The sequence below is a fragment of the Gopherus flavomarginatus genome, chromosome 7 (assembly GCF_025201925.1).
Source record: "Gopherus flavomarginatus isolate rGopFla2 chromosome 7, rGopFla2.mat.asm, whole genome shotgun sequence".
Taxonomy (NCBI): Eukaryota; Metazoa; Chordata; order Testudines; family Testudinidae; genus Gopherus; species Gopherus flavomarginatus.
This window is the reverse complement of record NC_066623.1, coordinates 26708818-26721822: the sequence shown is the minus strand read 5'-3', so window position 1 is coordinate 26721822 and position 13005 is coordinate 26708818.

The window sequence follows — 13005 nt, the reverse complement described above, 5'->3', positions numbered from 1 at the left end:
AGAACTCAGGAATTTGACACCACAGCCTTCTCCTATTGATGATTCTGCCAAAGACTGCATAGTGCCACCTCTCCAGTAATAACATAGTTATCTCCATCAGGCCATGATATATAAACAGTATCTTCCGAAACAAGACCAGTGGGATGAGGTTGGCGAGGCTTTCTTCAGACAGCTAACAGAAGTTACTCAATCACAGGTCTAGTTCTCATGGGGGACTTCAATCACCCCAATATCTGCTGGGAGAGCAATACAGCGGTGCCCAGACAATCCAGGAAGTTTTTGGAAAGTGTAGGGGACAATTTCCTGGTGCAAGTGCTGCAGGAACCAACCAGGGGCAGAGTTCTTCTAGATCTGCTACTCACAAACAGGGAAGAATTAGTAGGGGAAGCAAAAGTGGATGGGAACCTTGGAGGCAGTGACCATGAGATGGTCGAGTTCAGGATCCTGACATAAAGAAGAAAGGAGAGCAGCAGAATATGGACCCTGGACTTCAGAAAAGCAGTCTGACTCCCTCAGGAAACTGAGGGGCAGGATTCCCTGGGAGAATAACATGAGAGGAAAGGGAATCCAGGAGAGCTAGGTGTATTTTAAAGAATCTTTATTGAGGTTGCAGCAACAAGCCATCCCGATGTGTAAATATGGCAGGTGATCAGCTTGGCTTAACAGTGAAATCCTTGCTGATCTTAAACACAAAAAAGAAGCTTACAAGAAGTGGAAGATTGGACAAATGACCAAGGAGGAGTATAAAAATATTGCTCAGGCATGTAGGAGTGAAATCAGGAAGGCCAAATCACATTTGGAGTTGCAGCTAGCAAAGTGATGTTAAGAGTAATAAGAAGGATTTCTGCGGGTATGTTAGCAACAAGAAGGTGTTAGCAACAAGAAAGTGTGGGCCCCTTACTGAATGGGGGAGGCAAACTAGTGACAGAAGATGTGGAAAAAGCTAATGTACACAATGATTTTTTTTGCCTCTGTATTCATGAATAAGGCCAGCTCTCAAACTACTGCACTGGACCTCACAGTATAGAGAGGAGGTGACCAGCCCTCTGTGGAGAAAGAAGTGGTTCAGGGCTATTTAGAAAAGCTGGACAAGCACAAGTCCTTGGGGCCGGATGCACTTCATCCGAGGGTGCTAAAGGAGTTGGTGGATGTGATTGCAGAGCCATTGGCCATTATCTTTAAAAACTCATGGCGATCAGAGGCAGTCCTAGGTGATTGGAAAAAAGCTAATGTAGTGCCCATATTTAAAAAAAGGGAAGGAGGATGATCCGGGAAACTACAGGCCAGTCAGCCTCTCCTCAGTCCCTGGAAAGATCATGGAGCAGGTCCTCAGGGAATCAATACTGAAGCACTTCAAGGACAGGAAAGTGGTCAGGAACAGTCAGCATGGATTCATCAAGGGCAAGTCATGCCTGACTAACCTAATTGCCTCCTATGATGAAATAACTGGGACTGTGGATAAGGGAAAAGCAGTGGATGTGTTATTCCTTGACTTTCGCAAAGCTTTTGATAGGGTCTCCCACAGTATTCTTGCCAGCAAGTTAAAGGAGTATGGGCTGGATGAATGGACTATAAAGTGGCTAGATCGTTGGGCTCAACAGGTAGTGATCAATGGCTACATGTCTAGTTGGCAGCTGGTTTCAAGCGGAGTGCCCCAAGGGTCGGTCCTGGGGCCGATTTTGTTCAATATGGTCATTAATTACCTGGAAGATGGCGTGGATTGCGCCCTCAGCAAGTCTGCAGATGACACTAAAGGAGTGGTAAATCGCTGGAGGGTGGGATAGGATACAGAAGAACCTAGACAAATTAGAGGATTGGGCCAAAACAAATCTGATGAGGTTCAATAAGGACAAGTGCAGAGTCCTGCACTGAGGATGGAAGAATCCCATGCACTGCTACAGACTAGGGACCGAGTGGCTTGGAAGCAGTTCTGCAGAAAAGGACATAGACTCTCATAGACTCTAGGACTGGAAGGGACCTTGAGAGGTCATCGAATCCAGTCCCCTGCCCTCATGGCAGGACCAAATACTGTCTAGACCATCCCTGATAGACATTTATCTAACCTACTCTTAAATATCTCCAGAGATGGAGATTCCACAGTCTCCCTAGGCAATTTATTCCAGTGTTTAACTACCCTGACAGTTAGGAACTTTTTCCTAATGTCCAACCTAAATCTCCCTTGCTGCACTTTAAGCCCATTGCTTCTTGTTCTATCATTAGAGGCTAAGGTGAACAAGTTTTCTCCCTCCTCCTGATGACACCCTTTTAGGTACCTGAAAACTGCTATCATGTCCCCTCTCGGTCTTCTCTTTTCCAAACTAAATAAACCCAATTCTTTCAGCCTTCCTTCATAGGTCATGTTCTCAAGACCTTTAATCATTCTTGTTGCTCTTCTCTGGACCCTCTCTAATTTCTCCACATCTTTCCTGAAATGCAGTGCCCAGAACTGGACACAATACTCCAGTTGAGGCCTAACCAGCGCAGAGTAGAGCGGAAGAATGACTTCTTGTGTCTTGTTTACAACACACCTGTTAATGCATCCTAGAATCATGTTTGCTTTTTTTGCAACAGTATCACACTGTTGACTCATATTTAGCTTGTGGTCCACTATGACCCCTAGATCTCTTTCTGCCATACTCCTTCCTAGACATAGGGGTTACAGTGGACGAGAAGCTGGATGAGAGTCAACAGTGTGCCCTTGTTGCCAAGAAGGCTAACAGCATTTTGGGCTGTATAAGTAGGAGAATTGCCAGCAGACTGAGGGACGTGATCATTCCCCTCTATTCGGCATTAGCAAGGCCTCATCTGGAGTACTGTGTCCAGTTTTGGGCCCAACGCTACAAGAAGGATGTGGAACAATTGGAGAGAGTCCAGCGGAGGGCAACAAAAATGATTAGGGGGCTGGAGCCCATGACTTGTGAGGAGACGCTGAGGGAACTGGGCTTATTTAGTCTGCAGAAGAGAAGAATGAAGGGGGATTTGATAGCTGCTTTCAACTACCTGAAAGTGGGTTCAAGAAGATGGATCTAGACTGTTCTCAGTGGTAGCAGATCACAGAACAAGGAATAATGGTCTCAAGTTGCGGTGGGGGAGGTTTAGGTTGGATAATAGGAAAAACTTTTTCACTAGGAGGGTGGTGAAGCACTGGAATGAGTTACCTAGGGAAGTGGTGGAATCTCCTTCCTTAGAGGTTTTTAAGGTCAGGCTAGACAAAGCCCTGGCTGGGATGATTTAGTTGGGACTTGGTCCTTCTCTGAGTAGGGGGTTGGACTAGATGATCTCTGAGGTCCCTTCCAACCCTGATATTCTATGATTCTAAGATGAGGAACCAACCACCTACCCGCACACATACTCTACGTTGAGAGTATCACACCTTTCTGATGTACTTGTATCATTAACCTTAGTCCCAGATTTGGACCTTAGCGTCCAAAATATGGGGGTTAGCATGAAAACCTCCAAGCTTAGTTACCAGCTTGGACCTGGTACTTGCTGCCACCACCCAAAAAATTAGAGTGTTTTGGGGCACTCTGGTCCCCCTGAAAAACCTTCCCTGGGGACCCCAAGACCCAAATCCCTTGAGTCTCACAACAAAGGGAAATAATCCTTTTTCCCTTCCCCCCTCCAGGTGCTCCTGGAGAGATACACAGACACAAGCTCTGTGAAATTACACAGAGTGACTCCCCCTCTCTGTTTCCAGTCCTGGAAACAAACAGTACTTTCCTATTCCCCCAGAGGGAATGCAAAATCAGGCTAGCAAATCCAACACACAGATCTCCCCGATTTCTTCCTCCCACCAATTCCCTGGTGAGTACAGACTCAATTTCCCTGAAGTAAAGAAAAACTTCAACAGGTCTTAAAAGAAAGCTTTATATAAAAAGAAAGAAAAATACATACAAATGGTCTCTCTGTATTAAGATGATACAATACAGGGTCAATTGCTTAAAAGAATATTGAATAAACAGCCTTATTCAAAAAGAATACAAATCAAAGCACTCCAGCACTTATATTCATGCAAATACCAAAGAAAAGAAACCATATAACTTACTATCTGATCTCTTTGTCCTTACACTTAGAAACAGAAGACTAGAAAGTAGAAACTGCTTCTCCAAAGCTCAGAGAAAGCAGGCAGACAGATAAAAGACTCAGACACAAACTTCCCTCCACCCAGAGTTGAAAAAATCCGGTTTTCTGATTGGTCCTCTGGTCAGGTGCTTCAGGTGAAAGAGACATTAACCCTTAGCTATCTGTTTATGACACGCCCCCCAAATTGCAGACAGTGGGGAAGCTCACTGGCGGCGATTTCCTTCTAGAACTTTAAAATAAACAGATTACTACAACACATGCACCTTTACATATACTACTAAGTATATAACTAACAGACTTCTACATTTTAAGAACACTTTTTAACTACTGGATTCTGGGAAACTCTCACGGGAGAGTGCATCAGCTACTTTGTTAGAAGCTCCTGTGATGTGCTGAATTTCAAAATCAAAATCTTGGAGAGCTAAACTCCAACGAAGAAGTTTCTTGTTGTTCCCCTTGGCAGTATGAAGCCAGTTTAGTGTAGCATGGTCAGTTTGTAGTTGGAACCGCCGTCCCCAAACATATGGGCGTAGCTTTTCCAGGGCGTACACAATGGCATAGCATTCCTTTTCACTGACTGACCAGTGACTTTCCCTCTCAGACAGTTTCTTGCTGAGAAACACGACAGGATGGAAGTTGTGATCTGTTGCTTCCTGCATGAGCACTGCTCCTATACCACGCTCAGATGCATCCGTGGTTACTAGGAATGGCTTGTCAAAGTCCGGGGCCCTGAGCACAGGGTCAGACATGAGCATCGCCTTAAGCTGGGTAAAGGCCTTTTGACACTCGTCAGTCCACTTAATGGCATTTGGCTGGGTCTTTTTGGTCAGGTCGGTCAATGGGGCAGCGATTTGGCTGTAGTGTGGTACAAATCGCCTGTAGTATCCGGCCAAGCCTAAGAAGGATTGGACCTGCTTCTTTGACTTTGGGACAGGCCACTTTTGGATAGCATCCACCTTGGCCTGTAGGGGGTTTATGGTTCCTTGACCCACCTGGTGCCCCAGGTAAGTCACTCTGTTTTGGCCTATTTGACACTTTTTGGCCTTAACAGTTAGTCCGGCCTGCCTGATGTGCTCAAAGACCTTTTCCAGGTGTAGTAGGTGTTCGGGCCAGGAGTCTGAAAAAATGGCCACATCATCGAGGTAGGCAACTGCAAATTCTCCCAGTCCAGCTAGTAGACCATCTACCAGCCTCTGGAAGGTGGCGGGTGCATTTCGAAGGCCGAAAGAAAGGACATTGAATTCATACACCCCCGCATGGGTGACGAATGCTGACCTCTCCTTGGCAGGTTTATCTAGCGGTACTTGCCAGTACCCCTTGGTTAAGTCTATTGTAGAGATGAACTGGGCACGTCCCAACTTTTCCAATAGCTCATCGGTGCGTGGCATTGGATAGTTGTCCGGACGAGTTACCACATTTAGCTTACGGTAGTCCACGCAAAAGCGTATTTCCCCATCTGGTTTGGGTACCAGAACCACTGGAGATGCCCATGCACTGGTAGATGAGCGGATTATACCCATCTGTAGCATGTTCTGGATCTCCCGTTCTATAGCAGCTTGGGCATGAGGAGACACTCGGTAGGGTGGGGTTCTGATTGGGTGAGCATTACCTGTATCAATGGAGTGGTATGCCCGTTCAGTCCGTCCTGGGGTGGCTGAGAACAATGGGGCGAAGCTAGTGCACAGCTCCTTGATTTGTTGCCGCTGCAGACGTTCCAGGGTGGTTGAGAGGTTCACCTCTTCCACGCCACCGTCTTTTTTCCCGTCGTAGTAGACACCGTCAGGCCACTCAGCATCATCTCCCTGGACTGTAAACTGACAAACCTGTAAGTCTCTGGAATAGAAAGGCTTGAGAGAATTAACATGGTACACTTTAGGCTTTAGTGAGGAATTGGGAAATGCTATGAGGTAGTTTACAGCTCCCAGGCGCTCTTGGACCGTGAATGGCCCTTCCCATGATGCTTCCATCTTATGGGCCTGTTGCGCCTTCAAGACCATAACCTGGTCTCCTACCTTGAAGGAACGTTCTCTGGCATGTCTGTCATACCAGGCCTTTTGCTCTTCTTGAGCATCCTTTAGGTTCTCTCTAGCAAGGGCTAAAGAGTGTCGGAGGGTGCTTTGTAGGTTGCTTACAAAGTCCAGAATGTTAGTTCCTGGAGAAGGCGTAAACCCTTCCCATTGCTGCTTCACCAACTGTAATGGCCCCTTAACCTCGTGACCATACACAAGTTCAAATGGTGAAAACCCTAAACTGGGATGTGGTACAGCCCTGTAGGCAAACAGCAACTGCTGCAACACTAGGTCCCAATTATTGGAGAATTCGTTGATGAATTTTCGTATCATGGCCCCCAAAGTTCCATTGAACCTTTCCACCAGGCCATTGGTTTGATGGTGGTACGGGGTGGCAACCAAGTGATTCACCCCATGAGTTTCCCACAGTTTTTCCATGGTCCCTGCCAGGAAATTAGACCCTGAATCTGTAAGGATGTCGGAGGGCCAACCTACCCTGGCAAAGATGTCTGTTAGGGCCAGGCACACAGTGTTAGCCCTGGTGTTGCCTAGAGCGACTGCTTCTGGCCATCGGGTAGCAAAGTCCACTAAAGTCAGTACGTACTGCTTTCCTCTGGGCGTCTTTTTTGGGAAAGGGCCCAGAATATCCACAGCTACTCGCTGAAATGGGACCTCAATTATGGGGAGTGGCTGGAGAGGGGCCTTGACCTGGTCTTGAGGCTTTCCCACTCTTTGGCATACCTCACAAGACCGGACATACTTGGCAACGTCCTTGCCCATCCCCTCCCAGTGGAAGGACTTCCCCAACCGGTCCTTGGTTCTGTTCACCCCAGCATGGCCACTGGGATGATCATGGGCTAAGCTTAAGAGCTTCCCCCGGTACTTAGTTGGAACCACCAACTGTTTTTGCGGCTGCCATTCTTCCCGGTGTCCACCAGAAAGAATTTCCTTGTATAAAAGTCCTTGGTCTATAACAAACCAGGATCGATTAGAAGAGCTGAGAGGCGGTGGGGTGCTCCGTGCCGCCGCCCAAGCTTTCTGAAGGCTGTCATCTGCTTCCTGCTCAGTCTGGAACTGTTCCCTTGAGGCTGGGGTCACCAGTTCTTCCTCAGACTGTGGACTTGGGCTTGGTCCCTCTGGAAGCGATGTAGGTGATGGGGTTGTTTCCGTTGCTGGTGAACTGCTCTCCGCTGGTGCACCTGAGGGTATTTCAGGCTCTGGCTGAGCCTTTTGGGTATGGCTGTCCTTTGCTTCTGCCAGTTCTGGCTCGCTGGCGCCCTCTGGCGTTGAGTTTGAAGATGTGGTTGCACTTGCTGGTGCTGGTTGCTGTTCCAGTTCCGGGCCTGGGACTGGAGATGCTGTGGCTGTTTCAGTGGTAGGCATGGAATCCGGGTCCACTACCTCTGTCTGGGTCTCTGGTAACACAGACGGGGCGTCTGTGGACGGCTCAGGAACAGGAATGGGTCTGGAAGCTTGCCTGGTTTGGCTACGTGTAACCATTCCCACTCTCTTGGCCCGCCTCACCTGGTTGGCCAAGTCTTCCCCCAGTAGCATGGGGATAGGATAATTGTCATAGACTGCAAAAGTCCACATTCCTGACCAGCCTTTGTACTGGACAGGCAGTTGAGCTGTAGGCAAGTCTACAGCTTGTGACATGAAGGGGTAAATTGTAACTTTGGCCTTTGGGTTGATGAATTTGGGGTCAACGAAGGATTGGTGGATAGCTGACACTTGTGCCCCCGTGTCTCTCCACGCAGTAACCTTCTTTCCGCCCACTCTCAAATTTTCCCTTCGCTCCAAGGGTATTTGAGAGGCATCCGGGCCTGGGGATCTTTGGTGTGATGGTGGTGTAATGAATTGCACTCGCATGGTGTTCTTGGGACAGTTGGCCTTGATATGTCCCAGTTCATTACACTTAAAGCATCTTCCATCTGATGGGTCACTGGGCCGAGGTGAGTTACTGGAGACTGGTGAGGTTGAAGGGTAGGGTATCTGTGGCTTTACTTGGGGGGTATTGGGGTCTTTGGCTGTCCTCGGTTGTAGGGTTTATGGGCTGTGTGCCCCCTGGGGTAATCGTTCCCCTTGACAGTAGCTTTCTTGCTTTCTGCCAGTTCCATCCATTTGGCTCCAATCTCCCTCGCCTCAGCGATATCTTTGGGATTTCCATCTTGTATGTACCGTGTGATGTCTTCAGGAACACCATCCAAGAACTGCTCCATTTGTATGAGGAGGTGCAGTTCTTCCAAGGTTTGAACGTTGTTTCCTGTTATCCAGGCCTCATAGTTTTTTGCAATGTAGTAGGCGTGTTTGGGAAATGACACCTCTGGTTTCCACTTTTGGGTTCTGAAGTGCCGACGGGCATGATCTGGGGTTATCCCCATTCTGTATCTGGCCTTTGTTTGAAAAAGTTTATAGTCATTCATTTGCTGCTTAGGCATTTCAGCTGCCACCTCTGCTAAAGGTCCACTGAGCTGTGACCTCAATTCTACCATGTACTGGTCTTCGGGAATGCTGTACCCAAGACAGGCTCTTTCAAAATTTTCCAAGAAGGCCTCGGTGTCATCACCTGCCTTGTAGGTGGGAAATTTCCTGTGCTGTGGAGCAATAATTGGCGCCGGGTTGTTAGGGTTGGCTGGCACATGCAGCCCAGCTTTCGCCAAGTCCAGTTCATGTTTTCTCTGTTTTTCCTTCTCTTCATTTTCTTTTTGTTGTTTTTCCATTTCTCGGCGGTGGGCCAACTCTTCTTCTTCTTGTTTCCTTCGGTGGGCGAACTCTTCTTCTTCTAGTTTTCTTTTGTGTGCTGCCTGTTTGATTTGTTCTTCTCTTTCTTTCATCTCCATCTCTTTTTGTTTTATTTCCAGTTCCTGTTTGTGTTTTTCCATCTCTCGCCTGTGTTCAGCTTCTTTGATTTGTTCTTCGGCCTCAATTTTTGCCTTAGAAGTCATGGTTCCTGTTTTCTTGTGTTGGGGTGCCCTCCGGTGTTTATCTTCTGCACTGCAGGCTCTGTTGCCTCCTGAAGTCTGCCTAGCAACAGTGCCTTTAGCTAATCTTCAATGTTAAGTAAACCTGAAAAAACACTTTATTTGCATGCATATAGTGCTGGAACTTGCCTCCTAATGGGAGGGCTATTGCATGACAAAAGACCCTTAACAGTCTGGTAATGGCTTCTTGCTTAACATGCAAGCCACAAACTGCCAGAGAGAGCAGAAAAAAAAATTCTCTCTGGTTCCCTTTTAAAACCAACTGTTTCTCTCTCTGCTAAAAAGCCCTTAGCAGAGAAAAGAAAAATATAATATTCCTACTGGCTTCTGGATTCTGTCTATATCCCACCACTGCTACACCATATCATAACCTTAGTCCCAGATTTGGACCTTAGCGTCCAAAATATGGGGGTTAGCATGAAAACCTCCAAGCTTAGTTACCACCTTGGACCTGGTACTTGCTGCCACCACCCAAAAAATTAGAGTGTTTTGGGGCACTCTGGTCCCCCTGAAAAACCTTCCCTGGGGACCCCAAGACCCAAATCCCTTGAGTCTCACAACAAAGGGAAATAATCCTTTTTCCCTTCCCCCCTCCAGGTGCTCCTGGAGAGATACACAGACACAAGCTCTGTGAAATTACACAGAGTGACTCCCCCTCTCTGTTTCCAGTCCTGGAAACAAACAGTACTTTCCTATTCCCCCAGAGGGAATGCAAAATCAGGCTAGCAAATCCAACACACAGATCTCCCCGATTTCTTCCTCCCACCAATTCCCTGGTGAGTACAGACTCAATTTCCCTGAAGTAAAGAAAAACTTCAACAGGTCTTAAAAGAAAGCTTTATATAAAAAGAAAGAAAAATACATACAAATGGTCTCTCTGTATTAAGATGATACAATACAGGGTCAATTGCTTAAAAGAATATTGAATAAACAGCCTTATTCAAAAAGAATACAAATCAAAGCACTCCAGCACTTATATTCATGCAAATACCAAAGAAAAGAAACCATATAACTTACTATCTGATCTCTTTGTCCTTACACTTAGAAACAGAAGACCAGAAAGTAGAAACTGCTTCTCCAAAGCTCAGAGAAAGCAGGCAGACAGACAAAAGACTCAGACACAAACTTCCCTCCACCCAGAGTTGAAAAAATCCGGTTTTCTGATTGGTCCTCTGGTCAGGTGCTTCAGGTGAAAGAGACATTAACCCTTAGCTATCTGTTTATGACAACTTGGTTCTTAAAATTCCTGCTGCAGTAGCCCAGGTTCTTCCTGTAAAAATTGGTACAATGCCTGTCATCATCATTCCATGGTGCAATTTTTCAAAAGCTCTCAGTTTTGTTCTAACTCTGCTCCCACTTTGAAATCCATTGTAAAAGTCAGGTGAAATCCTGGCTCCATTTAAATCTATAGCAAAATTCCCATTGACTTCAGTGGAATCAGGATTTCATCCATTGACTTCAATTGTTACACAGTTAGGACAATGCTGAGCACTTTCGAAAACAGAAGTGGAGTTTGGCCACCACTGAGGTCTTTTGAAAATCCTATCTCAAATGTCTTCTCAAATTAAAGTTGATTTTTTCCAAGACCAAATGATTATTCAGGGATAAGATTGTATACATGCTATACCTAATTTCCTTATACAGAAGAAACATAAATGCATTTGTCTCAAACATTTAATCTATCTACTAACTATTAATATTTTTTTTCCACATCATATTGAGCCCCTCATGAAAGCTTTAAATTACAATGGATTAAGATGTCACCTGGTAATTCTTTTGAATGATATAACCTTACGTTTTTATAACATTCTAGACCATCAAGTGCCCCCAGCCATTTCATCTTTAGCTGCAGTCCTGTTAAATTTTATAAACTAAGCAGGGTTGCTTGGGTCTGTGTTTGGACAGACCTCCAAGCAAAACTTAAACAAGGCAAAGAGAAGTGTCAGTGATTTAGCAAGAGATTTTCTAATGCTATCAATGCAGGAACAATACCCCACTGTAGGGCTAGGAGGTGTGTTTCACTTGAGGCAAAAATGATGTTTGAACAACTAAGGATCATTAAAATTCTCAATTTTGTGAGAGTAGAAGCATTGGTAACCTAGGCAGAGTGGCCAAAGGCCATCTATTGTAATTATATATTCTTAGTCTTCTTCAACGCTTAGCCAGACAGTTGGCCATAGCGATTGTTTGTCATTTGGGTATATTGGGTACCTAAATTCCCACTGACGTTGCAACTGGAATTGGGATTCATCTCAGTGTGTGTAGTTATGAACAATTATTGTGTTCTGTTCCAAAGGGCTGCATTTCAATCTTGTGTGAAGCAACCCTTGTATACTTGTTGGTGTCTTACAGAATGTTGTAAAGCTTAGTCAGTGAGATAACTGTTGTAATATGTTTGAGCTCCATGGATGATTGACATTATATCAGTGCACATAATTATACATATATTATATATACCTACAGTGAAGAAAAACACACTATCCTCAACTGAAAGTTATTCAGCCTGAGGTGTGAGTAAGGAGGACACATGCCAAGGCTACATAGCAAGGGCTGGTGAGATGGGGGACTGAAGAGTAAATTGCTGAACTGAACAACAGGGGAATTTTCACTAAGACAGCAGAACTGGTTCACTTTGAACCTTCACTCAGCACCAGGGTTGCCAACCTGGTAATATTTAAAAATTGGACACTCCAGCAGGAGTTCTGGTATCTCCCCTGCCACGCCTCTTCCCTTCGAGGCCCCACTCCTGCCCTGCCCCCCCATCCACTCCTCTTCTCCCCTCCCCCTTATTGCTTGCTGCTTTTCTCCTCTGATCACCTGTCACATGGGTCAGGAGAGACTTGCCTGCGGAACCGGGGCTGGGAGCTGCAGCTGCCCAGCAAAGGTAGGAAGTGGCCCTAGCTGAGTGGGGCTGGAGCGGGTGATGACCCAGTGCCTCCCTGCCTCCCCCACTTGCAGTAATTGGACTTTGAGTGTCTGTTTGGTAGATCTAACCGGACATGTCAGGTCCCCTTTTCGACTGGATTTTCCAGTTGAAAACCAGGTACCTGGCCACCCTACTCAGCACTCAGACAACACTTCTATTCCAACATAGAATTCAAGTAACTTTTAAAGGCAGTTTAAAAGAAAAAAGAAATCTCTCTGATTTTTCCTGAACTGAAGCAAATGTTGTGGTATTTTGGACATAACGCAGATAGAATCATTCACTCTGGATTTTCCTGGGTATTTCCCATCCAATTACTGATTAGGCTGAAGCCTTCAGGTAAGATCTGAAGAGAAACCTACAGCTCAAGGTGGTATGGTGGCAGACGAATTTCCCATTAGAAATTAATTCCTTAGTATTGTATTTATGGTTGTCATAGAGCACAGCTTGCACAATAGACTCTAAATAACTTGGCAATGCCATTAATGTCACAAACGATTGTTTTTCAGGCTATGTCTACACTGGCAGAGGTACGTTGCTGGCAGTTACAGCACTGCTCAGAGACCACTGAAGGGAAACCGCTGTTGTGTTCACACTGTCAGCTGACTGCGCAATAGTGTGTTCACACTTGTGGCACTTGCAGTGGTATTCGAGTGGTGCACTCTGAGCAGCTATCCCACAGAGCATCTCTTCCTCTTCTGCTGCTAAGACTTATGGGAAGGTGGAGAGGGTCGTGGGAAATCCTGGGTCCTGTCCCAATGCCCTATGATGCATTGCTTCGCATCCCAGCAAACCCTGTGCTTCCATCCACATTTGGCACCATCTTTCAACAGTTTGTGTACTGTGCGCTCTGCCTCTTTGGTCTGCAGGAGTTGATCCCACACTGTTGACCAATATGCTGTTTGTTCTCACAAACACATCATGAGTGGCAGCGGAGTTATTCCTTAACCTACAAAGGGAAATGGAGTTAGACATTGATCTCGCCACACATAGTAGCTATGACACAAGA